Source organism: Lactuca virosa, chromosome 5 (assembly GCF_052849685.1).
Source record: "Lactuca virosa cultivar CGN04683 chromosome 5, Lactuca_virosa_CGN04683_v6, whole genome shotgun sequence".
Taxonomy (NCBI): Eukaryota; Viridiplantae; Streptophyta; class Magnoliopsida; order Asterales; family Asteraceae; genus Lactuca; species Lactuca virosa.
This window is the reverse complement of record NC_136430.1, coordinates 375,164,864-375,192,481: the sequence shown is the minus strand read 5'-3', so window position 1 is coordinate 375,192,481 and position 27,618 is coordinate 375,164,864.

The window sequence follows — 27,618 nt, the reverse complement described above, 5'->3', positions numbered from 1 at the left end:
TAAGTGAAACACAACTAAAGATAGCTTTGAACCAAAAAGATTTAGCTCAGAGTGAAATTGTACGCTTAAATCTTTTAATAGAAAATTTGTTCAATGAGAATGAAGCTATTGAAAATTTGGTAAATAATGGAACCGTGGACAATACATACAATTGGGGTTGGTCAAATGGATATCCTACCGCAATGGATTCCTCACCCCGGTTTAACAAAGATCGACTGTATGTCCCTCCGGACCGAGAATTTCATTTCCCGTTCAATGACAAGACTTTTCCCGAAGACATCAGAACACACTTCGGTAGACTTCATAATCTAAGCAATAATTGTGTCATTGAGGAAATTGTGTCTGAGGTTTCGGGTCACACAAGTGATCAAATTCCTATCTGTGGCACAATCTACCCAAATTCTCAAACCTCATCCGTAGTTGATGAAGAAATTGTTATTGAGGGTCCTGAAGTCTCGCAAGACTTCCCATCACTTCCCTCAGACCGCAGTGTCTCTCATTGTAGTCATGAGCCACAGAAGTCCTACAAAAGTCCCACTGAAGTCCCAACACAGACTTACTCTGCGGTAGTCAAATCATCTTTACCACAGTTCTCAAATAAAGGCTATGTGACTCTTCAACCAATTCATCATGAATTACCCATAGAAAACTTTGAAGTGGGTCAATGTTCTCAGATCCCTGAATCTTCAAGTTCGGATGACTCAAGCCCTCGTTTTCATAAATTTTCAAAGGTTTCCAGGAAACCGCAGCTGAACACCATTGACTGTGGTTCTCCAAAAACCTTAGCTAAAAAGGCTTTCAAAGAAGAAATTCGATCCCGAAGCACAAATAGACAAAACTTTTCGAAAAACAAAAGGCATATCAGATTTCCAAAATCTAAGAGTCCAGAAAAATTTGTTTTCTCACACTATTTTTCAAAAAACTCTCCCATCAAGAAAACATGCAAAAAGGAATGTACAGTTTCATCAGTCATTCCAAACTCTTCTGACACAACCCAAATGAAAGAAAGGTCTTTTGGAAGCAATGGCTTTCAAATCTATTCCTCAGATGATCCGAAATGGAAGGGTATCTTACCCACTCCAACACTTTTAAAATCACATCAGAACTTTAACAAGTGGAAGGGTATTTTACCAAAACCAATAAAAAGGTCCCAAAGATCTACATGTGCTAAACCTTTTCCAAAACAAACTTTTCAGAAGTCCAACAGCACCATTGTCAGATATTACCAATCTCGGACCGGTCACAAGTCCAACTCACCATTTGGACCGCTGACCAAACATGGTGTCAGAACAAAAGACAAAACTTCAACTTGTCAATGTCAATGTAGCTGTCAGAATGGTTCATCTCATGTCAAATCTAGTTGGATTCAGAAACCTCGTAATTTTTCAAAAAGACACAACACTCCAAAATCTCACAAACACCCAGGACTAGGATTAAACATTGACACGAAACCCGTCCCTGCAACCTCGGTTCATGCACCATTCAAAAATTCACCTTTTGTCCCTGGCTCCAAACTAGTTTGGATGCCTAAACTAACCGTGTAATTTTCAGGCCTTGTGCAAGGAGGAACAAGAAGATGAATGGTTAATTGACAGTGCCTGCTCCTTGCACATGACCGGAAGGTTAGAATACCTTCAGGATTTCAGGCCAATTTGCAACGGTGGAAATGTTACATTCGGCAACAATGCGAATGGGATAATCCGAGGTTATGGTGTTCTTAGTACTGAAAACTTCTCTATTCAAAAGGTTGCTTATGTAGAAAGCCTTAAACACAATCTCATCAGTGTTGGCCAACTATGTAAGGCAGGCCATCGAGTTGAATTTGATGATCAATTTTTCTATTTAATGACAAGTGATAGGAACACATGTCTGATCAAGTCCCGATCCGAAGGTACTATGTATCCTCTGGATGTCTCTCTGATCATAGGCAAACCGTAGTTATGCTTCCTATCCAAAGCAGTATCCGAAGTCAGTTGGCTATGACACCGCAAGCTAGCTCATCTCAACTTCAGATACATCAACAATTTGGTCACTGGAGAACTAGTCAGAGGACTCCCTATTCTCAAGTTCAGCAATGATACTCTCTGTCCTGCATAGCAATCCAAAGCAAGTCACCCCATGGTGATTGACTCTTCAATTTCTGAACCACTGGAACTCTTGCACATTGATCTCTGCGGTCCATCCACCGTAGCCAGTCTCCATCACAAGAAATACATACTGGTTATAGTAGATGACTACACACGCTTCACATGGGTCTTCTTTCTCAGACTCAAGTCAGAAACACCGCAGATTCTCATCAATTTCATCAAGGAGATAGAACTCCAGATCAAGCTGCCCGTTCGACGCATCCGAAGTGATAATGGAACCGAGTTTACTAATCATCTCCTAAACAGTTTCTTGGTCTCAAAGGGTATCACTCACAACTTCTCCGCTCCCTACACACCGCAACAAAATGGGGTAGTAGAGCGAAGGAACCGCACTCTAGTAGAAGCAGCCAGATCCATGCTCAACTTCGCACACCTTCCTCTCTACTTCTGGGCCGAAGCAGTGGCCACCGCATGCTTTGTGCATAATCGAAGTATTGTATGCAAGCGACTTAGCAAAACACCGTATGAGGGCCTTAACAACCGCAAGCCAAATGTCCGCTTCTTTCACATCTTTGGGTGTAGATGTTTTGTGATTAACAACAAAGATCATCTTAACAAGTTTGCACTGAAGTCCGATGAATGCATCTTCCTTGGCTATTCCACTAACAAAGTTGCTTACAGGGTTCTCATTCGACGTACAAGGCTAATCATTGAAAGCTTCGATGTGAAATTTGATGACTATCACATCCGCAACAGCGCTCCATCGACTGAAACCACAGCAATCCTAGAAAGTGATATTTCTGCCTCTTCAGGTCCATTAAACCTAGTTAAAGTAAACTATGATGATCTCTTCGACCCTGTAGAAACAACCAAACTATCTGAAGTTCTTGTGTCTCGGGAAGCTCAACAGCAGCATGCTGATGTATCTGGTCCATCTCTATCCGAAGTAGCATCTCTCAATACTTCCACCTCGCCGGTTGAGGGGGAAAGCTCTACTCTGGATCAGGCAACAACCATCGAGGTTCCAGTACTTAATGAAGCTCAAGTTCCCAGCCGCAGAGCATCATTACCATCCAACGTTTCTTCCGACTCAGATGATGAAAACATAGAGAACATTGACACAAGAACAGACTCAAGAATTATCACTCTCCCATCCGAAATCCAGGGGGAACCTTCTAAGGGTCAAGGGGAACTCCCTTCTGCAATCCAGGGGGAACCTGCACCATCTGCCCAGGAAAACGTTAATCCCACCTTCCCAGTTCAAGATAATTCAGCAGGATGTTCTCAAGTCCAAGGGGAACTGCTATCTCCAACCGTAGAGTCTTCCGACACCGAAGACATTCCATCTACCGCAGCTGTTGATTATCTGCAACCCCGTCTACACGTATGGACGAAGGACCACCCACCAGGACAAATCATTGGCAACCCATCCGCAGGTATCCAGACTCGATCTTCCAAGGACTTATCTGATCATTGTCACTATGCAGCATTTATTTCCTCGGTCGAGCCCTGAACGATCAAAGAAGCATTACTAGAACCCGACTGGATATCCGCAATGCAAGAAGAGCTAGAAGAATTCAAAAGAAACAAAGTATGGCAGCTCGTCCCGAAGCCGCAGGGTCATACCATTGTTGGTACTAGATGGGTGTTCAAAAACAAACTGGATGAATCTGGTGCGGTAGTCAGAAACAAGGCAATGCTAGTTGCAAAGGGTTATAGTTAACTTGAAGGTATTGACTATGATGAAACGTATGCTCCGGTGGCATGAATGGAAGCCATCCGAATCTTCTTAGCGTATGCAGCCCACAAGAACATCAAGGTACACCAAATGGATGTAAAAAGTGCCTTTCTCAATGGGGAATTAAAAGAAGAGGTTTATCTTCAGCAACCTCCAGGATTTGAAAGTATTCAATTCCCAAACCACTACTACAAACTTGAAAAAGCAGTCTACGGTCTAAAGCAAGCCCCAAGAGTGTGGTATGAGACTCTCTCTGAATTTCTTGTCTCGTCCGGTTACAAAAGAGGAGTGATTGATCCCACTTTATTTAGAAAAGCAAATGGTAATCACCTTATGCTTGTACAAATATATGTGGATGATATCATCTTCGGATCAACTGATGAAAAAATGGTGAATGAATTCGCTAAACTCATGACCAACAAGTTCCAAATGAGCATGAATAGAGAGATCAACTTCTTTTTAGGACTTCAAGTAAAACAAGTTCCGCAAGGGGTTTTCACTCATCAGGAGAAGTACACCACTGAACTATTAAAGAAATATTCAATAGACAACTGCTCTTCGGCTAAGGTCCCCATGGCCTTCGGATATAAGATATCTGTTGATCCCTCGGGCGAATCAGTGGATCACAAGACTTATAGAGGTATCATTGGTTCATTGATGTACCTCACCGTAAGCCGACTAGACATTGCCTTTGCAACAGGTGTATGCGCAAGGTACCAGGCTGACCCTAAAGTGTCACGCATGACCGCAGCCAAACAAATACTATGATACCTGAAAGGAAGCAAGTCTCTTGGATTATGGTACCCCGCAGGCAATGACTTCAGCCTTCAAGCATTCACAGACGCGGATCATGCAGGATGCAGACTAGATCGAAAAAGCACCTCAGGTGGATGTTAATTTCTGGGTGGAAGACTCGTCAGCTGGTCATCTAGAAAACAAAGTTGTGTATCACTGTCTACCGCAGAAGCTGAATATGTGGCCGCAGCCAGCTGTTGTTCACAAGTCCTATGGATGAAAACACAACTTATGGACTACGGATACAAAATGTTGCGGATACCAATTTACTGTGACTCTGAAAGTGCTATAGCTATTTCACACAATCCAATTCAGCACTCCAAGACAAAGCATATTGAACTACGGTATCACTTCATCAAAGAGCACATCCTGAAAGGTAACATTGAACTCATCTTTTTCCATACTCATGAAGAGATTGTTGATGTGTTCACAAAGGCACTTGACTCTACAAAGCTCAACAGTTTCTTACAAATGTTAGGAATGATGAATCCGGACCCACAATTCTTCTTGAATTGATAGGTACCGCGGACCATCCTTGGTCTCTGTTGCGGTCCTAACTGAAGTTACTTATGATAGATGGTTTTGGTATATCCTGTGTACCGCAGTCTTTGTACCGCAGCCATATATCATATGTATCTCTCAATGGTCCTTATTGTTTGTTGTTACTAATTTTTATTCAAGTGTTCTCCTCAGTTCTTCTACTGCAGTCATACATCTGATCCATCCGCAATGACATCTGATCCATCCGCAATGACAATTGATCCATCCGCAATGAAGTCTCAATCCGCAACCACATTGATAATTTCTCAACTGTTTCATTAATTCTTGATTCATGGTGTGCTATTTAATTATCCTTCATTAAATAAGAAAATCATTAACAAAAAAAAACATTCTTTGAGTAACTGTCTCATTCTCTTTTTGAAAAACCTTGTGTCAGACCTATTTTAGGTATGATGACAAAAAGAGCATTTTCCCACAAACTAATCCTTTTAACCTGTCCCTTCCTATTTCCCCAACACGTCCAATTCATTACAACTTCTCTTTTGTACAACGGATTAACTCCACCCTCACCACACGATCACATACGTGATGTTTTACGTCTGACACTTCATTAATTGCAACCCTTTTTTAGTAAATCCAAACAAAAAAAAATAATTTAAACCTTTTCATAATCTGTGGCTGAGATTTCATCTTCCAAATCGCAGTAAAACCCCCAAACGTTTTTTACCTTATTTACTTTCACCCAGGTTAAAATCAATTACCTTTCAAATCCATTCCTATAAAACCCTTTCTTCTTCCCCAAGAACAGTTTACGCTCTCTGAACCTTGAACCTTCTCTCCATCTTTCTTACACTCTGTTTCTGCAACCTTTCTTATTCTCTTAACAATGGTGAAATCAGGCATCTCGAAGAAAATCTCCAAGGCTTCTGCCTCTGCAAACCCAACTGGGTCTGATTCTGAAACAAGAAATCAAATGCCTACGATTGCTTCAAGCAATTTTAGGGCTGTGTTCGAAGAGCATTCCTCCTACAATGCTCCGATCAAGCTAATAATCAAGTTCTTGACCAATCACCCTCTGTTTGGACCCTTTGATGCATTCACCGACGTAATTCCTCTTTCAACCTTGTTCAAGTGTGCATTCTCTGCTTACAGACCCCTCGAGAACCCTCAAGAGGTGCATCTGAACTTAGTGAACGATTCCTTGGTCATTCTGAACAAAGAAAAATTTCTCAACACCATTAATCTGCTGGTTCATCCTTCAACCAAGATTTTCACTCCAAGTATGGCCGACATTCTCTCAGCTCTCTACCAAATGGGTTACCAGAAAAAGATCAAAGGAATTGGGGAATTCAAGAAGAATCAACTGCCTGCGGTGTGGCAATTCGTTTGTCACTTTGTCATCCGCAGCCTGTCAGGCCAAACCGGAGGCACTGACAATATGGGTCTCAAGATTTTGGAACTGGTATGGAGCATTTTCACTGGCCACGAGGTCAACTACGGTCAGATCTTGTGTGATGATTTCCTGCAGTACATTCCCAAAGAGAGCCCAAGAGAAAACCCTACCGAACTCACATTTGCAAGGTTCTGGTCTCTGTGCATCTCAGATCTTCATGCGGATGCAGGAATTAGCATGGGCAACGACACCAATCTCTTCATCACCAAAGACCTCAAATGGTACAATCCCTCCAAAGATCAATCTATCTTCGGACCTATAAGACGACTACCAGTCCACATTTTGACATCACTTGGACTTGAAACCCCTAATGGCACAGACCATATAGAGGCTACGGAAGGTATTAGCCCATACCTTTCTACCCCGCCTCTACAAGCCACATCCGCACTCACCATCCCTAGTAGTACCGCAGTCCCATCTTCCACTACTCTTTCCAATCTTTCACAAAGACGAAAGAAGTTAGCCTCAGCCCATCAAGGCCCCCACAACGTCTCTAAGAAACAAAGAACCCCAAAGAAAGATGCTCCCAAACCAACTGAACCCTCAAAGAAACGCAAAATCACCCAAACTGTACCCTCAAATGACAAATCCTCTGAAAGTTATTCTGATGAGGATGCACAACCCATAACTATCCTTAAGAAAAGAAAAACCGATCCCACTGGCCAAATGCGTGACCGGACTGATACCTCAGCCTCTTAAAAGGCTTCGGTAGTCCTTGGGGTGGCCGCAGACCCATTCAACACCACAATCGAATACCACTCAGACTCAGAAAGTGAGTCTGTTTCACCTCATCGTGGAGACTCACCCCCAGTTCACTCCCAAGGAGATGACACTGGTTCTCGCCCTAAGGTCTCCAGGGCTTCCCGACTTCACTTCTTTTCTCCTGAGGAGTTAAACTCCATACTTTTTACTGTCACCCAAACACTGCAAACACCTTCCCAACCGCAGGGCACTTCTTCCGCCCTTGCCAGAACTGAGCCGAGGCCAGACTTGACCACGGGTCAAGGAGACCAAGGAAGCTCAGGAAATCCTACTCTGCTTACATCTGTTCCAGGTGGTTTAAGCACGGTGAGCACTAATGTGCAAGGATCCGTGAACCCGGAGGACACTTCGGTGCGATTCCAAGGATTTGACGGAGATAAATCGAATGATTCATGGTTACATTACACTCCTGTATCTGAGTCCGATATCAAGAAGTATGCCGCTTTCCGTAGGGCATTCCAAGCAAGGAAGGATCAGCAAACCAAGCAACTGCAGCAAAAGCAACATAAATTCAATCTGTAGCTAAGTATTGGGCGGACGCAATCAACAATGCCAACACTGTAACCACCATTCTGAAAGTACAAGAGTGGATGACCGAAATGGCTGAGACGATCCGCAAGGCTCAGTCCACTCATGGTGGTGAAGGTACAACCAAGTTCCCTCCAGTTCAAACTCCAACTCCTTCTGTTCGTGATTCTCAAGAAGAAGTAACCGCAGTCGAAGTTAGCTCAGCTCCCACATTCAGCTTCGACGATTTTGATCTAAATGAGGTAAATCAACCTCACCCTTCTGATGATGATCTAATGATTTTTGATGAAGAAGAAGAATCGAGTGGTTCTCACCACTCAACCTCCAAGCCAAAAGCCAAAAAGAAGAAGAAGAAGAAGAATGCGGTGACCAGAAAGGAATTTTTAAGTCTGCAAGCTAAAGTCGATCAGATTCTAGCTGCGGTTAAGCCAACACAACCGCAACCAGAAGACAATCCCGGACCGCAGTCCTTGATCGAACACATTGAAAGACTGGAAAACCGTGAAAGATTGGCTGCTGAGTGTATTTCCCTGAAGGTTGAAATGGGAATCCGATCCCTGGATATAAGTCGCCAAGCTGACCACAAGCAATTCATGGCTGCTGCGGAGCGCCTCATCTCTGAGGTGTCCGCAATCAAGAAAGACTTACAAGCAGCCATTGCAGACCAGGCAACTCAATCTCAAAAACTGATCGATGAGACTCACACTGCATATGAGTCCACTATCGCAGTCCTTCAAGCTACCATCAACAGACTGTAACGATCTTTATCTTCAAACTTCCATGGCCCCGAAATTCTTCAGCTCACAAAGGAGATTCACCGGTTGCTCTTCAACACCGCCATTCCCAACAATCAGCAACTGGATGATGTTCTTAAAGCACAGTTCCAGGAAGTATATGCCAAGGTAGATGGTCTCAGACAATGGCTTGAGGATGCTCCGGTGTTGCATTCCTCAAGAGGGGGAAGTGAGGAAGAAGACCATCATTCCAACAGCCTTTCTCAGCATCAAAGTCCCCCCATCATAACTGAAAGAGTTCCCTCACCGCATCAGTCTCCACCGCAAAAGGAGATCACTCAAAAAACCCCTTCTCCTGAGCGACCAGAGACCCCTCCCCACTTCAAAAATCTTGCATCCAACATGTCATCCGAACACTCATATGACTCCCCTGCAACGCAACAAAAGAAAAAAATTGGAAAGCAGCCAAGTTTGCAGAGATCATCTGGAGAGAAAACGGATTCGACATTACTATGGATGAATCCTTAGTAAATTCCTGGATCAATCCCCACCGCAGACTCCTAGATGATGACTACAAACCATACCTTACCTATGCTGAACCCCCCTCTGATGGTTATTGGGATGTTCCAATCTCTCCCAATGCTAAATACTTCACAGTATTTGAGCCATTTGACCGCAACCTACCTGACCACAAGAGACTGCCTATGGAATTCGAAAGACTTAATCGATTCTATGCCAAACATGCGTCTTCTATAGAGAAAATCTGGTCTAATGATAGGCCATCCGCAGTCAAGAACTACAAACTTCGGAAGTTCATGAAAGCTGACTTCATCCAATACACTCTCACAAGGAGGAATCAGGACTATGTTCGCACCCAGGCTGACTTCCCATGCATGAACCCCGAAGAAGTCTTTCTGATAGCCAAGGTGTTCCAGAACAAGTCTGAGAAGCATCCGAAGATGAAGATAGCACTTGAAAGGGCAATTATTTTCTTGAAGGAAACTGTCTGCGACTTTGCCAAAATTGATGCAGACATTCACCCCATCCTAGCCACAAAATTTGATCTTCCACCACTTGACCCCGCACCGATGATAACTGAAGGATTCCAAGAAAGATCCCTAGGTGCAACAAACTTCCCAGACCTCGGAGTCATCTTCAAACGGAAACTCAATGATACCAAATACTTCATTCCGTTGACTGCCGTGAACCGCCTTACAAGGAAGCAGATTGAAGTTTCTCGAACCGCAGTTGAAAAGTCAAAACACACAACTGTCGAAGTCAAGTTTGAGATTTTGAGAAGGATCACCTGGTTGGAAAATATCAGGAAATTTTGGTGGATACTGATCAAGTTTCTAAAACTTGACAACTGAAGAAAAGTTAAAGAGGTCACGTAGGGGGAAATTGTTGAATCATGAAAAGTGACCCTTTTGAACTTCAGCTACCGCAGCCCACAAGGATCCGCAGTCAAGGTTTCATCAGCAGCCTCACCCGCAGTCATCATCAACCGCAGTCACTCTTAGTTACTAGATTACTTTACTTTGTCTACTTTTATTGTAATACTCTCTATTGTCCAGTATGCCTTGCATGGCTACTCTTAGAGACGTGATCTAGTGTAATTCTTGAGACTCTATAAATAGAGCTCATTCTCTCTTATTCAATACAACTTTTGATGCTATCTTTTCTATCTCTCTATCTGATTACGCATCTCTCCTTACTCTCAAAATTCACTAAAACATAATTGAATACAATCTCTCTTCGGAGCAAGTCACTTGTGACTTAATCACTAAATTTGATCTCACTTACTAACTTGGTATGAATGCATTCCTCGTTATGAATCAACTTATGTGTATACTTGATATAACAATTGTTGTCATTTACATTTCTTTACTTTTCCGCAACTGACTTTCTAACCTTCTAACTCTAACTTATTAATATTATTGTTGAGATTTTAGATCCTTCGAGATAAACTATTCCGCAATTATACTTGTTCTAACGTTTGTTCAAGTGTGTCTCAAAGTTTTTCTCTCAACAATATGTGTTTCAGCTACTTCCTATGATTGCGGGAAGGCGAATGTCTGATTGTACACACTCGCTGGGAAATATGTGACTTGGCATTTTGTGCCACTCTGATATTTTGTGACGATTTGTATTTGACACTTATGTTTTCCGAAGACTTGACTTATGAACAATATTTTTGGGTAATTTAAAAATGAAAAATTTGGGTTGAAATTTGATGTGTTACACCTAGTGGGTATTCGATCCATACTTGTAAACTTATTTGGAGCTTCATATTTGTATCAGTGTAACGTCCCAAAACCATGGCGAAAATTATCAATTTTTAAAAGAGAAATAGAAGCCATTTTCAAAAATGTCAAACACCATAAAGACAATTGTTTCACAAAATGGAATCAATCAGAGTAGAGTAACATAACATCTCTCAAAATAATGAAATCTTCGGGATAGTGTACAGTCATGTCTTTGCTTTGTCCCAATCTTTAGAAGTACCTCAAACATTTAAATCAACAATTGTAAGCCAAAGTTTAGTGAGTTCCCTAAAATAACTCACACAACAATACACATACAATGCATGCATACAAGGCCTTTAACACAATGTTGGACCACCACTAGGGCCTTCAGCATAAAACTAGACTACCCTCCTTAGGACTTCAACATAAACCTAGACCACCCTCCTTGGACCTTCAACATAAAGTTGGACCGTCCATGTATCTTGGCCTTCAACACACAGTTAGCCCACCTCAACCCATCCATAATATGTCGACATATGTATATAACAACAAACTACTAAAAAGACAAGAAAATGAAATTATGAAAAATCTACATGCCTAACAGACTCCTACATCATACCAACACCCTAACATATAAAGGATCCATACTTTAGTATAAAGTATAGTGAGAAAACTCACCTTGCAGTCGAGTAGATAAACACCACAACTCACAGAGAAGTAAAGGCCGGTACTACGAACCACCTATACATCAGTTAGAGGCGATTCCTTGGTCAACAACCTAAACCCTCAAATGAACCAAAATTCAACTTGGTCAACAGTCAACGGTCAATGGTCAAAGTCAATGGACAACCAATATGTCGTGGCCAACCACAGACCATGTCGTGGCAACTACATGACAAAACAGTCGCGGGTGTAACCCGCCACCACGTCGTGGCAAGGAGAACACCACATCGTGGGAATTGGCCATAACAACTTAATAGGTTAAGCCCTTAATCCATAATCTCCAATGTTCAAAGACTCATATCTAATCCTTCTAAAGGTCTTGATGGATAAAGTTTCCAAATTTATCCTTTAGGACATCCAAATAAGTCAAGACCTCAAAACCTAAGTTCTTAATGCACACACCAAGTGCATGGACACCAAACTAGGTCATGTAAGTAACATTTCTAATAACCAACAAGGTCCAGAAGTCATATAATGCATCAAGGGGTTCTGGAGTTCACTCAAACTCCAAGAACATGAAGATTTGGACCAAAAATATCATAAAGTGATGAATAATGTTGTGATGAAGCTTTGTACCTCAAAATGGTCAGAAATGTGATGAAGATGGTGGATCTAAGTTGTAACCAAGTACTTAAGCAACAAAGGGGACTCCTTCTTCCTTCAACATTCACAACAAGAAGCTCAAACACTCAAAATACACAAATTGAAGGTAGGGTTTGGGAGGAAAGGTTTCTTAGAGGATAAAGGCTACCAAATAAGCCAACCCAAGAAGTAAATCCTTTAAATATGGCTCTAATCCCGGGGTCTAGGGTTTTAAGCCCCAGCCGCCACCACGTCGCGGTCAATCAAGAATGTGTGTCCAAATAATGTTGTGGCCGTGTCGTGAAGATCCTCCTTCACCATGTCGTGGTCACCATAGTTCCTCAAAATTTATGAGTTAAACAATTCAACTCAAATAAAAATTATACCCGAAAATGGATGTTACAATTAGTCTTCATCCGGTAAACAGTTTTTGATGTCTTTTAGGTTTGAACATATGTTCAACACACAATCATCTAATAATTGATTTTTCATAAATGATTTCATAGGATTTTGTTTGATTTCCTCTCGAAATCACTTTTGGTGTGTTTTAGTTTGAATATATGTTCTTCAGTACATGATCATCTCATAATCAGTTTTGGTAATCTATTTCTTGAATATGTGTTCGATTTCATCTAATAATCAATATTTTATGCATTTCTTGGAGGGATATGCACCACACAAACAACTGTCGTAAAGGGGTAAGTAAAAGAACAAATTGAAATAAATATTTGGTGTGTTTCTGTACGCTTAGAAGTTTTTGGTTACAAACTGGATTCACTTTTAGCTTTTGGGCTCTTCGATCAATGTATATTTTCATAACTGTAGATACAAACTAAAAATCGGTCTTGGTGAACTTGGTTCCTTGTTCTTAGAAGTTTGTTGTGGTATTTTTATAATATATTCATATAGATTATTTACATCTTGGTAAATTTGACTATCAAAGGTGAATCAAGCTTTTTTAATTTAAAATTTGAGTGAGGGGGTACCAGATATAAGTGGGGTGGGGTGTTTTCTAATTTCGTTTTTTTTTTCTTGTAAATTGTATTTAAACAAAACCAAAGGTAAAAGAAAATAAAAAGGGTAAAGAAGTCTTTTTATATAGATCAAAACCAACTATGCAAGTTTATAACAGTAAGGGCCATATTCCTAAAAAACAATGAGTAGAGACTAATTTTATGACTTTTGTTAAACCGTAGACGATATTTATGTAATTTTGTCCTTTTAAATTAAAACATGATAGCTAAATAACCTTATTTTTAAAAAATTATTTTCTAAAAGTTCATAATATATTATATAAGAAACCTTCATGATATTTTTGATTTGGAGAACAAAAAAATTCATCTCTTGGTTTATATAAAAACATAGACACTTTTAAAAAATCATTGAGGTGAGGTGGGGTGTTTTTTTAATTTTTTTTACCGACTATGCAAAGTCTCATAGCTAAACAACTCGACTTTTGATGAACCATATGGATTATTTATGTAATTTTGTCCTTTTAAATTAAAGTATATAGCTAAGAAACCTTATTTTTAAAAATTTCTTTTCTAAAAGTTAATAATATATTATATAAGAAACTTTCAAGAAGATTTTTGATATAGAGAACAAAAAAAAATTATCTCTTTGTTTATATACAAACATAAGCACCTTTAAAAAGTCGTTCTTACCCTTAACAACAATATTTTTAAATTTTATTTTATTTTATTTTTTATAATTCACTAAAATAGTAAGATGAGGTGCTCCTCCAATGTTGTGCCTTCTTTTGGTTTCTATAGCAAATCTATCAAAGCTCGAGTTAGCCCGGCGATTTGTTTTCGTGTGTGGATACGTGACCTAAAAATTTCAACAGTAGAAGTGTGTGTTTGGCACGGAGCGTTTTGGAGCATTTGAGAGCTTCTAGCTTGTAGCGTTTGACAAAACGTTTCGTTTAAAACAGAAAGCCGCATTTGGCACTACAAGCTTCTAACGTTTAGTTTAATCAAAACGCTTCAAATCCAAATGTTACTTCATGTAGCGTTTAACAAAACGCAACAAGCTACAAGCTACCCGCTACCTGCTACAAACTACCCACTAGTTTTGCCGAACACGCCCGAAGTGTATATGATGCCCGGTCAAATCGACTTGATTCCTGTGTTACAACTTTTTTTCCCTTTTTCTTTAGCATATTGTACATTTACTCATGTAGCAGCTTGCTAAGGCTTGTTTTTCTTTTATATGAAATTCTTTTAGCCGTTATATAAAAAACACTTAACGTGTTTTCTATAGGTTTAACCCCTTTTACTCACTTATATTTGTATTAAAGAATTTTGATAATTTAAATGTTAGGCTATAATTTATAATTGTGTTCTGAATATAATAAAGGTAAAAGAAAATAAAAAGGGTAAAGAAGTCTTAGATCAGAACCAACTATGCAAGTTTTAGAAACTAGTGCGTAAAAACAATGAGTTTGTGACTTTTGGTAAACCACGATGACTATTTATGTAATTTTGTCCTTTTAAATTAAAATATAATAACTAAACAACCTTATTTTTTAAAATTTCTTTTCTAAAAGTTCATAATATATTATATAAAAAATATTCAAGAAGAACTTTTGTTTGGAGAACAAAAAAAATTCATCTATTAAACAGACACATTTTAAAAATCGTGGGGGTGTTTTTTAAGAGTGTTAAACAATAAACTCATGTCGTTAATTGTTTAGATAACTTTAGTAACCGTATCCTACTTTATTTTGTCAATAATAACTAAAAGAGTACGATTTGTTGATTTGAACCGTACTACTAATATAATACGAATTCCTGTATAACCGCATTCTATTTAGGATATTCTATTTGCCAGTTTCTAATAATGGTAATTTATCTTGATGGTAGGTATTTGAGTTGGATTTTGCTTTAAATGTTATTTTAGATTTATCATTATTATAGATTGCGGTCGAGATCATCATCCTACCAATGAGGTGAGTCAAGTAATTTTACAAATAACATGATATATAGATTGGGACTTGATGAGACGCTGTTGCTTAAATTTCACATTAATGTATTGTTACAAAATTACTATGTTCTAACATCATATCATGAGGTTCTAACAATCAATGGCACCAAATAATTTATGATATTTTTTGTTGGAAATTTCTTGACATTCCAATTATATTTATGAGTTGGTATATATTTAATAATCATGCCAATTTAATAATTGAGTAATCTTATTCGTCATCCATGAATAATTAAAAAGGTGACATATTTGCGTGAGTAGCATTGTTAGATTCATATTGACAAAGATTGGCATGATTTGCATGCATGCATGAAGTTTGATGAAAATCATGATTTACATGATTTGGATTATTAGCATGGATTGCATAATCATATCATTTTTGTTGGTGGGTCTCATTAGTCCAACTAGGACAGAAGTTGTCAATGTTGAATAATGTCATGACGATTATTGTTAGATTAGGTGACTAAGCACATAACTATAATTGGTATATATTTAAATTGATAGTAGCACAGTCCTTTTTGGTTGCCATCATAACTAGCAACTAGACATGATGACTTTTGGAGAGAGGTTGAATTTATTATTTGAATAATAAATTGTAATAAATGATTTATTAATATATTATGAAAATAATATATTAATTACAAATCATATTATTTAATTAATAGTTAATCAAAATTTAATTGAAATTAATTTTTGGATTAATTGTATTAATTAAAAGTGCAGGGGCTGTTTGACAATTTATTGATAGTTGAGGAATTGGGCTCTAGAACCTCCCTAGAAGGGTTGGACGAAAACTTCTAGGAAGACCCTAGAAATTTCGTCCAAGGCCTATTGGATGAGAGTTCTTGGGCCGCTTAGGCCTCAAGCTAAGGGAATTCGGGTTTCCTCCTAAAATCTAACTTTGACTCTAAGCTACCTCACTATATAAAGGGCTTCACCCATTCACAATTTCGGCCACCATATCCCTAGAAGGATAACTGAATTTCTAAGAGCTTCTCCCCCCTCTCTCTCCTCTCTCATCCTCTTGCTAAGTTTTAGTTGTGATTCATTAGAGGTGTGACACTTGATCTCAAGCTTCAAGAACTCTTGGATTCACATTGTTATTATTACATAACAATCAAAGGTATGTTTACTATATTATGTTATTAATTTGGAAAATAGTATACACCTTTTAGGGTTTTTCCTTTTGATGTTCAATACTTGTATGTTCAATTAGAGAAAACATAGACCCAATATATTAGGGTTGAATGCGCACATAAGGATTGTATGTTATGCTCAAAACCCATCAATTATCTCTTAGACTCATTGTTATGGGATCAAAAACGGTGTAGAAGGGCCGATGTGGCACCTCCACAACCAATGGTGGATCCATCCCGAAAGTTAAGTGGGGTGCACAGTTGACCATTGACTGTTGACAATTGATTGTGTTGACCATTGATTGTAAAAGTTAATGAAAAAAATTCAAGTAATAAAAAAGTTGAATAACATTAAAACTTTACTGATGATGGTCATGGTGAAGATGGTTGATGAATGCTAAGAACCGGAAGATGAAATCAGATATGGATTTTGAAATTAAACAAACCTAATTCGAGATAGGCAATCTTCGGTATAAGTTCGAACTGTAAAAAATAACCAGAAAAGAAGAAAATGAAAATTAAAACATAACCTATTAAACATAAAGTAGTTATTCTCTCATCTTTAGTTCTTTTAAGCACCACTAACCCATTTAAATCATAAAATTGAACCTAACCTATCATGATTCTAATTATATGGGTCAATAGTAGATCTGAAAAGGGTGTTAAATAGCTCCCTGGATAATCCTTTTATTAAGTTCATATATATTATTCCTCTCTTCATAACATTCTTAATAACATTTTAAATCAGTTCATACAAAACTATTACACATATCAGACAAATTAGATTTCAAAGTATAACATTTGTATAATTTCATACCACTAAAAATCAAAAAAATCATATTTCACAGTATAAAGTAGCATTGTGAATCATTTCATACACATCATGATTTCGGAATCAGTTCATAGTTCATAAACATAAAAAAAACTCATTTCATTGGAACACATTCTGAAAAAGCAACATAAAATCAAAAGCGATCGTTGGAATAAACTCACACACTTTCCGGCAAAGGTGGTGTGCGAGATCAGACGGTGATGAGTAGCGTCAAGACTTAGGTGGTGGCAGGCGTTACCGTTTCAGTAGGCCGACATCGGTGCTTTGCTTTGCGTTTGTGCTAAATTTACGACGACGATTGTTGTGCTAGATTCTAACAATCTGTAAACTTGTTCGGTTATTTGTGCTAATGGTGTATATTTTTGGCTTCTTTGAGTTCTTGCAATTGCTTCTAGGTTAAAAAAAGGAGAGAGAGAGAGAGAGAGAGAGAGAGAGAGAGAGAGAGAGAGAGAGAGAGAGAGAGAGAGAGAGAGAGAGAGAGAGAGAATGTTAGATGGTAGTGGGGAGTAGGAACTTTGAAGTGGGGACTAACCATTAAAATAATAATAATAATAATAATAATAATAATAATAATAATAATAAAATATTATATAAGTTACTAGTGGGATTTTTCTTTAAGTGGGGGCCATGCACCCCACTACTTCTTAATTGGATCTGCCACTGTCCACAACACCTTCGTAACGGCTAGAAAACCGACCCCACTACTACCAATATGGTAAGACACGTTGTAACGATGACAGATGGAAACGAGACTTTGCAAATGAACATGGGACATAGTCATACCATCGTTGACAACGGTATATATATATATATATATATATATATATATATATATATATATATATATATATATTCTAATAAATAATGAGTTTTTTGTCACATGTCACACTCTCATTCATTTTATCATATGTTATTTTGTAGTTATTTTAAATTAGTTTTTATTCGACATGTCATTTTTTATTTTTTTTTCCATTTTATTAAATTCCAGATTATATTTAAATGTAATAATTGTAATAAATATAATAATAAATGCATATCAATTTCATTAATAGACCTTCCTTTTAATTTCGAAATTCTTAAATTAAAGTCTCATTAGTTTCATTTGTTTATTTATCTAAATTATTTATTTAAATTTAAAAGAAAAAAAAACTTTAATTTTAATAATTCAATATTTTTTTGTCACTTTTCTTATAAATTCAAACTTCTAAAATGCTTAGAATTTCATATTTAAATTTTATTTTAAATAAATTCATGTAATACTTATGTCTCACACTTATTATTACTAATAGAAAGAGATCTACTATAATAAATGAAGATTCATTTTGCCACATGTCAATCTTTCATAAGTTTTGATACTTGTCATTTTATGATATTTTTAAAACAAAGAATATCCACATGTTAATTTCTGTTTTTTTTTTTAAATTAAAAAGTCATATAATACTTATACTTATATATGTAATGTATTACATTTAATAAATGTGATAGTAATTGCAATTAATACGTTTCTTCATTCCTTATTTCAAAATTTTATTTTAAAATGTGATATCATGTACAATATAATTATTTTTAATTAATTAGAAAGGATAATATGACATTTTATTAAGTGAAATAAATTAAAATTATCTACATTTTAGTCAACTAGTTATATTTAATAAATAAACAATCTGAAAAGTAAATATCCAAATTCAAATTTTTTAAAATTAAACTAGTTATAAGATCGGAGGGTATGGGTGGGAAACTCCCCTCACATTTTGTGGGCCACAACACCATTTCCCTCATTTTCCTTTCCTCACCTAAACCTAAGGAATGAGTGAGAAATTCCCCTCACTATTTTGTTTTTTTTATTTTTTTAAATAAAATTAATTCTTTTTTATGATTTATAATTTTTAAATTAATAATAAACATAAAATTTAATTAAAAATAAAAAGCATTTCATTAATTAAAATAAAAATTACATTAAACCTAATATTTAAATAAGTAGAAAATTAAAAAAAAAACACAAACAAAAAAATCAAACAAACAAGAACATAGAAAACATAATTAATATCCTAATTAAAAAAAACAAAATACATAACTCGGAATCATTGTCCTCGTCATCGACCTCATCGTCTTCATCATTCTCCTGAACGTCACTCTCGTCATCGGAATCCTCGCTCTCGACGAACATATCAGAATCCTCGTCTGATTCGTCAAACAAATTATCGTGACAATACTCTATCAGCGGCTGAATATGAGTCTTATAAATGTGCTTCACCAAATCAGCACGAAGGGCGTGATGAATGTCGCGATTGTGTACTTTTCTTCTATTTTCCTTATACTATTGTGTACCAACGGCTACTCCTTCGACATTTAGCAAAATTTCATTTTCGTTGTACCGACATATCGCTCTTCATTCGTCTTCAAGAATCATATTATGCAATATGATACATGCATACATTACATGCTGTAACCTTTTCACTTCATATGACCTTGCCCCAACTGCTAGTACTTGCCAACGTCTCTTAAGTACACCAAATGTTCGCTCCACATCCTTCCTAGCTGACTCTTGTGCCTCTTTAAACTTTTTCCTTTTCGGGTCGTTAGGACATGTAAACGATTTCACAAAAACTGACAAGGGAGGATATATATCGTCAATAAGATAGTATCCATGCTTATATTCTACCCCATTTGCATGAAAAGGTACATCGTGCGAGTTTCCAAGGTAGATATCGTTGAATACCGACGACTGGTCTAACACATTGATGTCATTGTTTGCACCAGCTGGACCAAAGAATGCATGTCATATCTAAAGATCATGTGATGCGATAACCTCTAGAATGATCGTCAGCTCTTTGTGGTCGCCTCTCATGTACTGACCACGCCATGCGTTGGGGCATAATGACCAACTCTAATGCATGCAGTCGATACTACCTAGCATTCCAGGGAATCCATGCTTTCCTTCATGCACCGTGTATAATTGGTGGATATAGTTCATAGTTGGTTTGCGCAAATACTGTTTCCCATAAACCAAGCAGATCGCTTTGCAGAACTTGTACACACACTCTCGCACGGTACGCTCTGACACCCTAAAATACTCGTCCCATTTGTTTGCGCCCATGTCGTATGCTAACTGACGAATTGCAGCCGTGCATTTTTAAATTGAAGAGAAACCTTTTATCCGTCTCGCATCCATTTTCCATTGGAAATATGGAAAACGGCCTTCCAAATCGCCAACAATACGTAAAAATATTTCCTTCCTCATCCGGAACCCATATCGAAACTTTACAACGTAGATGGCGTCATCTGCAAAGTAGTCTTCTATAAGACGATCGTGTCCGGCTTCGCGATTTCTACGCAACGGCGGGTTTCTTGGTTTAGATCGTGCATGTGATGTTTCGCCTTGTTGGTTTTGAAAGTATGCAGCCATTTTCGCCATGACAGAACCGATAAACTTAGCCTCCTCTTGAGCCGTCAAATCGGATGATGAAGATGATGACATTTTCATTAATATTTTTTGGAGAGAATAAGAAGATATGGGTTAAAAAAAGTTGGGTGTTGTGGTATTTATAGTGGGGATATATATATATATATATATATATATATATATATATATATATATATATATATATATATATATATGTTATGAATTAAGCATAATTAATGTAACTTTAAACCAAACCAAACTAATAAACTTTGATAAGAACTTTAATTGAGAAGAAAGAATATTTAGAGAGAATATGAAAGTTATATCTCTTATAACTTTTTGGTGTATCTCATTCTTTACAATGGAGGGGTATTTACACTACAAATTTTACTAACATATAATTGTAACTAGTTAGAAATGTTGACAAATTTACCATGCACCAATTATTATGTCATCCACCAATTATTTACAACACCACCAATTATTTACAACAATCCCCCTTAGATGACATCATTTTAGCGTTCAACGTTGATGTACTGCCTCATTAAAAACCTCGCTAAAGAAAACCCAGTGGGAAAAAACTTTAGCGAAAGGAAAAAGAGTGCAGTGTATAGTTGACTCCCCCTTATTTAGACATCCGTCACATTATATTATATGCACATGTCGCATTCCGATGCCATGGACATGTTTCCTGAAGATTGCAATAAGAAGTGCCTTCGTAAAAAGGTTTGCTGCATTGTTACTGGATTGAACATATTTAATTTCAACTTGATGGTTCTTTATAAGCTCTTGAGTGTACTCAAAAAACTTTGGAGGTATATGTTTTGTGCTGTCGCTCTTGATATATCCCTCTTTCATTTGAGTGACACATGTTGAGTTATCTTCATAAATTAAAGTTCGACATATATCCTTTTCAAGTCCACATGAAGTTAAAACTAGTTGTGTCATCGATCTTAACCATGTAAATTCTCTACTAGTTTCATTTAGTGCAATTACTTCAGCATGATTTGAGGATGTGGCAACAAGTGTTTGCTTTTGAGAACGCCAGGAAATTGTAGTACCTCCATTCATGAATACGTATCCAGTTTGAGATCTAGCTTTATGAGGATCAGACAAACAACTACATCTGCATAACCAATCAAGCCTTGTTTTGAATTGTTAGGGTAAAATAACCCTAAATCACTAGTTCCTCGAAGGTATCGAAAAATATGTTTGATTCCATTCCAATGTCTTTTTGTTGGGGTTGAACTAAATCTTGCTAGCAAGCTTACAGCGAAAGAAATGTCAGGTCTAGTACAATTGGTAAGATACATAAGAGCTCCAATTGCATTTAGATATGGTACTTCTTAACCAAGGACTTCTTCATTTTCTTCGCATGGACAAAATGGATCCTTGTCAAAATTTAATGATCTAACAACCATTGGAGTGCTTAAAGGATTTGCATTGTCCATATTGAAACGTTTCAAGAGTCTTTCTGTGTAATTTGATTGATGCACAAGTATTACGTTAGGCATATGCTTAATCTGTAAACCAAGACAATATTTGGTTTTTCCAAGATCTTTCATTTCAAATTCTTTCTTTAAAAGTTCAATCACTTCAAGGATTTCTTTATTCGTTCCAATGATGTTCAGATCATAACATAGACTGCTATGATCACATATCCAGATGTTGTTTTCTTAATAAATACACACGGAAAAATAGTGTTATTTTTATAACCTTTACTTGTCAAATAATCGCTTAAACAATTGTACCACATGCGCCCAGATTGCTTTAAGCCATACAAAGATCTTTGTAATTTTATAGAATACATTTCTTTGGGTTTTGCACTTAACGCTTTAGGCATTTTAAATCCTTCAGGGATTTTCATATAGATATCACTATCAAGTGATCCATACAAGTAAGTTGTAACAACATCCATAAGACGCATCTCTAAATTTTTAGATATTGCCAAGCTGATTAAATATCTGAAAGTGGTTGCATCCATTACCGGTGAATAAGTTTCTTCATAATCAATTCCAGGTCTTTGAGAGAAACCTTGAGCAACAAGTCTGACCTTGTATCTTACAATTTCGTCTTTCTCATTTCTTTTTCGTACAAAGATCCATCTATATCCTAATGGTTTCACAACTTTAGGTGTGAGGATAATGTTCCCAAAAACCTTTCTCTTGTTAAGAGATTTTAATTCAACTTGCATAGCTTCCTTCCATTTAGCCCAATCATTTCTTCTTTGACATTCAATGATAGATTGTGGTTCAGGATCATCATTCATAATATTACATGCAACTGAATAAGAAAATATTGCACCTATATTGTCAGTTTTCATCTTGGTCACGTATTCTATTTGTCTGACCATAATTTTGTGCATCATCCTCCTTTCCTCGGGGAATTTGAATAATTCGTGTTTCTCCAGGAACACTTTCCTCATGATCTAGTGCATTTTCTGCTCCTCTTCTTTTTCGTGGGTTCTTATCCTTAGAACCAAATGGCATTCCACGCTTCAGGCGTGTTTTAGACTCTTGAGTGACTTTATCATCAGATTGTCCATGTGGAATGTCAATTCGAGCTGGAACATTGACAACTGGTATATATGATTTAGTCACCCTTTTTGTGTCAGTAAATGCATCAGGTAATTGATTTGCCATTTCTTGGAAATGCATTATCTTTTGAACTTCCATGTCACATTGCTTTGTGCGAGGGTCAAGAGATGATAAAGAAGGCTCATGCCATGACACATCCTTTTCCAGAATCTTCTTTTCTCCACCTAATAATGGGAAATTTGCCTCATCAAATTGACAATATGCTAGGCGTGCTGTGAAAACATCACCTGTTAATGGTTTAAGATATCTTATAATAGAGACTGACTCATAACCAACATATATTCCCAACCTTCTTTTAGGACCCATTTTTGTCCATTGAGGTGGTGCAATAGGGACATATATTGCACACCCAAAAATTCTCAAATGGGATATATTTGGCTCTTGAATGAAAGCAAGTTGTAGTGGAGAATATACATGATATGAACTTGGTCTCATGCGTATCAATGATCCAGCATGTAAGATTGCATGGCCCCCAAACAGAAATAGGAAGTTTGGTCCTCATTATCAATGGTCTAGCTATTAGCTGGAGACGTTTAATCAGTGATTTAGCTAAACCATTTTGTGTGTGTACATGAGCAACTGGATGCTCAACAACAATTCCTATAGACATACAATAGTCATTAAATGCTTGTGAAGTAAATTCACCAGCATTATCAAGTCTCACTCTTTTGATAGTATAATAAGGGAAATGTGCCCTTAATTTAATAATTTGGGCAAGAAACTTTGCAAATGCCATATTACGAGTTGATAATAGGCAAACATGAGACCATTTGCTGGATGCATCTATTAAGACCATAAAGTATCTAAATGGTCCAGATGGAGGGTGAATCGGTCCACATATATCACCTTGAATTCTTTCTAGAAATCTAGGTGATTCCCTTTCAACTTTCATTGGAGAGTGTTTTTTAATTAACTTTCCAACGGAACAAGATGTACATGGTTTTATGTTATTGGATTGAGGGAACTTTTGGTCCTTCAATGGATGCCCATGTGTATTCTCAATTATCCTTCACATCATTGTTAATCCTGGGTGGCCCAACCTATCATGCCATAAACTGAATGTCCCAGGATCACAATGTTTTCCTTCGATTACCATATTTGATTCAATCATATGTATATATGTATAATGCAGACCAAAATCAAGTGTTGGTAGTTTTTCAAGCACATGGTTTTTGTCTATAATATACATATATTTCTTATTTTCAATGGTCACAGTTTTTGTGTCATATCCTTTGAAATATATGTCATTAAAACTTAATAAGTTTCTATTAGAATTTAGAGAAAATAAGGCATTTTCTATACAAAAGCTTGTACCATTTGGTAATATAAAATGGGCTTTCCCGTTTCCCTCTATCAAGTCTGCAGGACCTGATATTGTATGTATGACTGTTTTTGTTGGTACTAATTTTGAAAAATATTTCTTTGATTTAAAAATTGTATGTGTACTATCAGTATCTGCTATACAAAGACCTCCAATCTTTTCTTGGTGTTGTGCTCCAGATAGACTCATATTAAACTTCACATATGAAAGGAATAATAAGTGAATAAACATAATCATAATTATTATTAAAAAGAAAGTTCATTTGTTGTAGGAAAGACATTACATGAAAAACAAACGAAGGAAAAACAGTGTTACTAGAACAATAATAGATTTTTTGTAATTTATGTCTTCCATGTCATTGCAGAAATCAACAACATTTAGCGGAGTGAATTCAACATTATCAATGAGGTTTGCTTCTTTTCCTTTTCCTTTAATGGACTCTTGATAAAGTTGACAAATATGTGCAGGTGTGCGACAGGTCCTTGACCAATGGCCTGTGCTACCACATCTATAACATGAACCATCAGATTTTTGTGATGTCCCAGTGTCATGCCTTGCCACTTTGGCCTTATCTTGTGTGTGGACATTGTTTCTTTGTGAAAATTGGTAATTATTCCTTTTCTGGCCACGACCACGATTATTACCTTGTCCACGACCAGAATTATGGTTCTGATTATGGCTTTGATTTCGATTAAAATAGCCACGGCCTCGTCCTCGACCACGACCACGCCCTCGTCCACGTGTATTGTTTTGATGACCATCAATATTTGTAGCAGTTGCTTCAGGAAGTGCTACTGATCCAGTTGGACGAGATTCATGGTTTTTCATCAAGAGTTCATTATTTTGCTCTGCAACAAGCAGACATGCATTCAGTTCAGAATATCTTGTGAACTTTTGCATCCGATATTGTTGCATCAAGGTAATGTTTGTTGCATGAAATGTGGAGTAAGTTTTCTCCAACATATCTTCATCAGTAACTTCTTATCCACAATACTTGAGTTGTGAACATATTCTGAACAAAGCTGAGTTGTATTCATTTACTTTTTTGAAGTCTTGAAACCTCAGTGTTCTCCATTCATCTCTAGCATTTGGAAGTATAACTTCCTTTTGATGATCAAATCTTTCTTTCAAAAGATTCCAGAGAATACTTGGATCAGTAACATCAAGATATTCAAATCTCAACATTTCATCAATATGCTTACGAAGGAAAACTTGTTCTTTTTCTTTGTCTTGTGCCAAACAATTATTAAATTCATATATAGCATTTGAGATTCCCATGGACTCAAGATGCATTTTTACATCTATCATCCATGGCACATAGTTTTTCCCACTAACTTCAAGTGCTGCAAACTCGAGCTTTGCAATGTTGGACATAATGTAACTATAAATTTTAAACAAAATAAAAATAAAAATTAAAATCCATTTATTTCAATAAATACTACACAAAAAAAAGAAGAGGTTAAGCTAACATTGCATACAAGCCTAAAAGTAGATGAAATTCCATATTATCTTCGATGTTAAGGATTGAGATGAAAAGTAACATGACTATTATAGTCATGATTATCACAAAAGGATGAATCATCTTGAAGCTTGATTTCTTGAAATTGATTTATTTGATAGAAGAGAGAAATATTTGTTGTGGGTAAAATAAGCAGGGTAAAGATGTTTATTTATGGTAAAAAAAATATAACCGTTGTTTTTGCTGTTTATAACCGTTGCATATATATTTCCGTTGTGTATATATGTATATGTATTTTATAAATCATTTAATAAGATTTATAACTAATACATAACTTTACTTTGTATAATTTTACTAATTAGAGACATTGATAAATATTAGCAAATGTTTAAATAAAATTATGAAGAGTATCTAAAACATAAATAAACATTGACATGTATAAATAAATATATTTTAAATGTTAGTATGCATAAATAAAAGTTAGTTGCCTAATATAAATGTTAGTATGCATAAATAAAAGTTAGTTGCATAATGTAAATGTTAGTATGCATAAAAATTAGAATACATAAATAAATGTTAGTATAAGAAATAAAAATTGTTAGTAGTCCATAATGTATAAGTTTTATTAATTCATTAGTATCATTATTATTTTAATATGATGGAAGTTTTTATAATTAATAGTGTTTTTACTAAGTACTACATACCTTGATTAAGATAGATGTGATTTCCACTTGTTTAATAACCTTGATTAGAGCTTTCGTGCTGATAACATGTTATGAATTAAGCGTAATTAATGTTACTTTAAACCAAACCAAACTAATAAACTTTGATAAAAACTTTAATTGAGAAGAAAGAATATTTAGAGAGAATATGAAAGTTATATCTCTTATAACTTTTTGGTGTATCTCATTCTTTACAATGGAATGATATTTATACTACAAATTTTACTCACATATAATTGTAACTAGTTAGAAATGCTGACAAATTTATCATGCACCAATTATTATGTCATCCACCAATTATTTACAATTATATATATATATATATATATATATATATATATATATATATATATATATATATATATATATATATATATATTAACGTTATATAGCTGTTGGAACAAAAAAAACAAATTTTTTTTAACAAACAATCGATGGAGGAGTGAGAATGCGGCAACCCCACCCCCCATTCCTTTCCCCGCGCTCGCCTTCCCGCACCGTCGGTGCGGTGCTCATCGGAGCGGGAAAGGTCCCGCCCCTCTTCCCGCACCCGGCTCTGTCCGGTCTAAAAAAAATAACCAATTAAACATATATCTTCATCAAAACTTTAACTAAGCGATTTTTATAAACATTCTTAAATAATATCAAATTTATGTGTATACGATAATGACATTCTAGAAAATTACGTATACATGAGTTTTGGAAGTATATGTATTCTTTACAAAAGAAGGAAACATATTCTCTAAGAATATATATTTTATAAAAATAAATGTCCTTCTGTAAAAATAAGAATTTTATGAGAATAAGTGAGAATTTGTAATTTTTTTAAATCAATTTTGGTTCTTATTCTGAAAGTTTAATCAATTACAATATGGTAAAATGACACTTGCATAAGAATGATCGGTAAAATTTCACAAAACGCATAAGAATGGTTGAGAATCGATTATGTTATTTAAAATTTCATGTTTGATGATGAAAATATAATAGAACCTCTACAATTTAATACTCGATAAA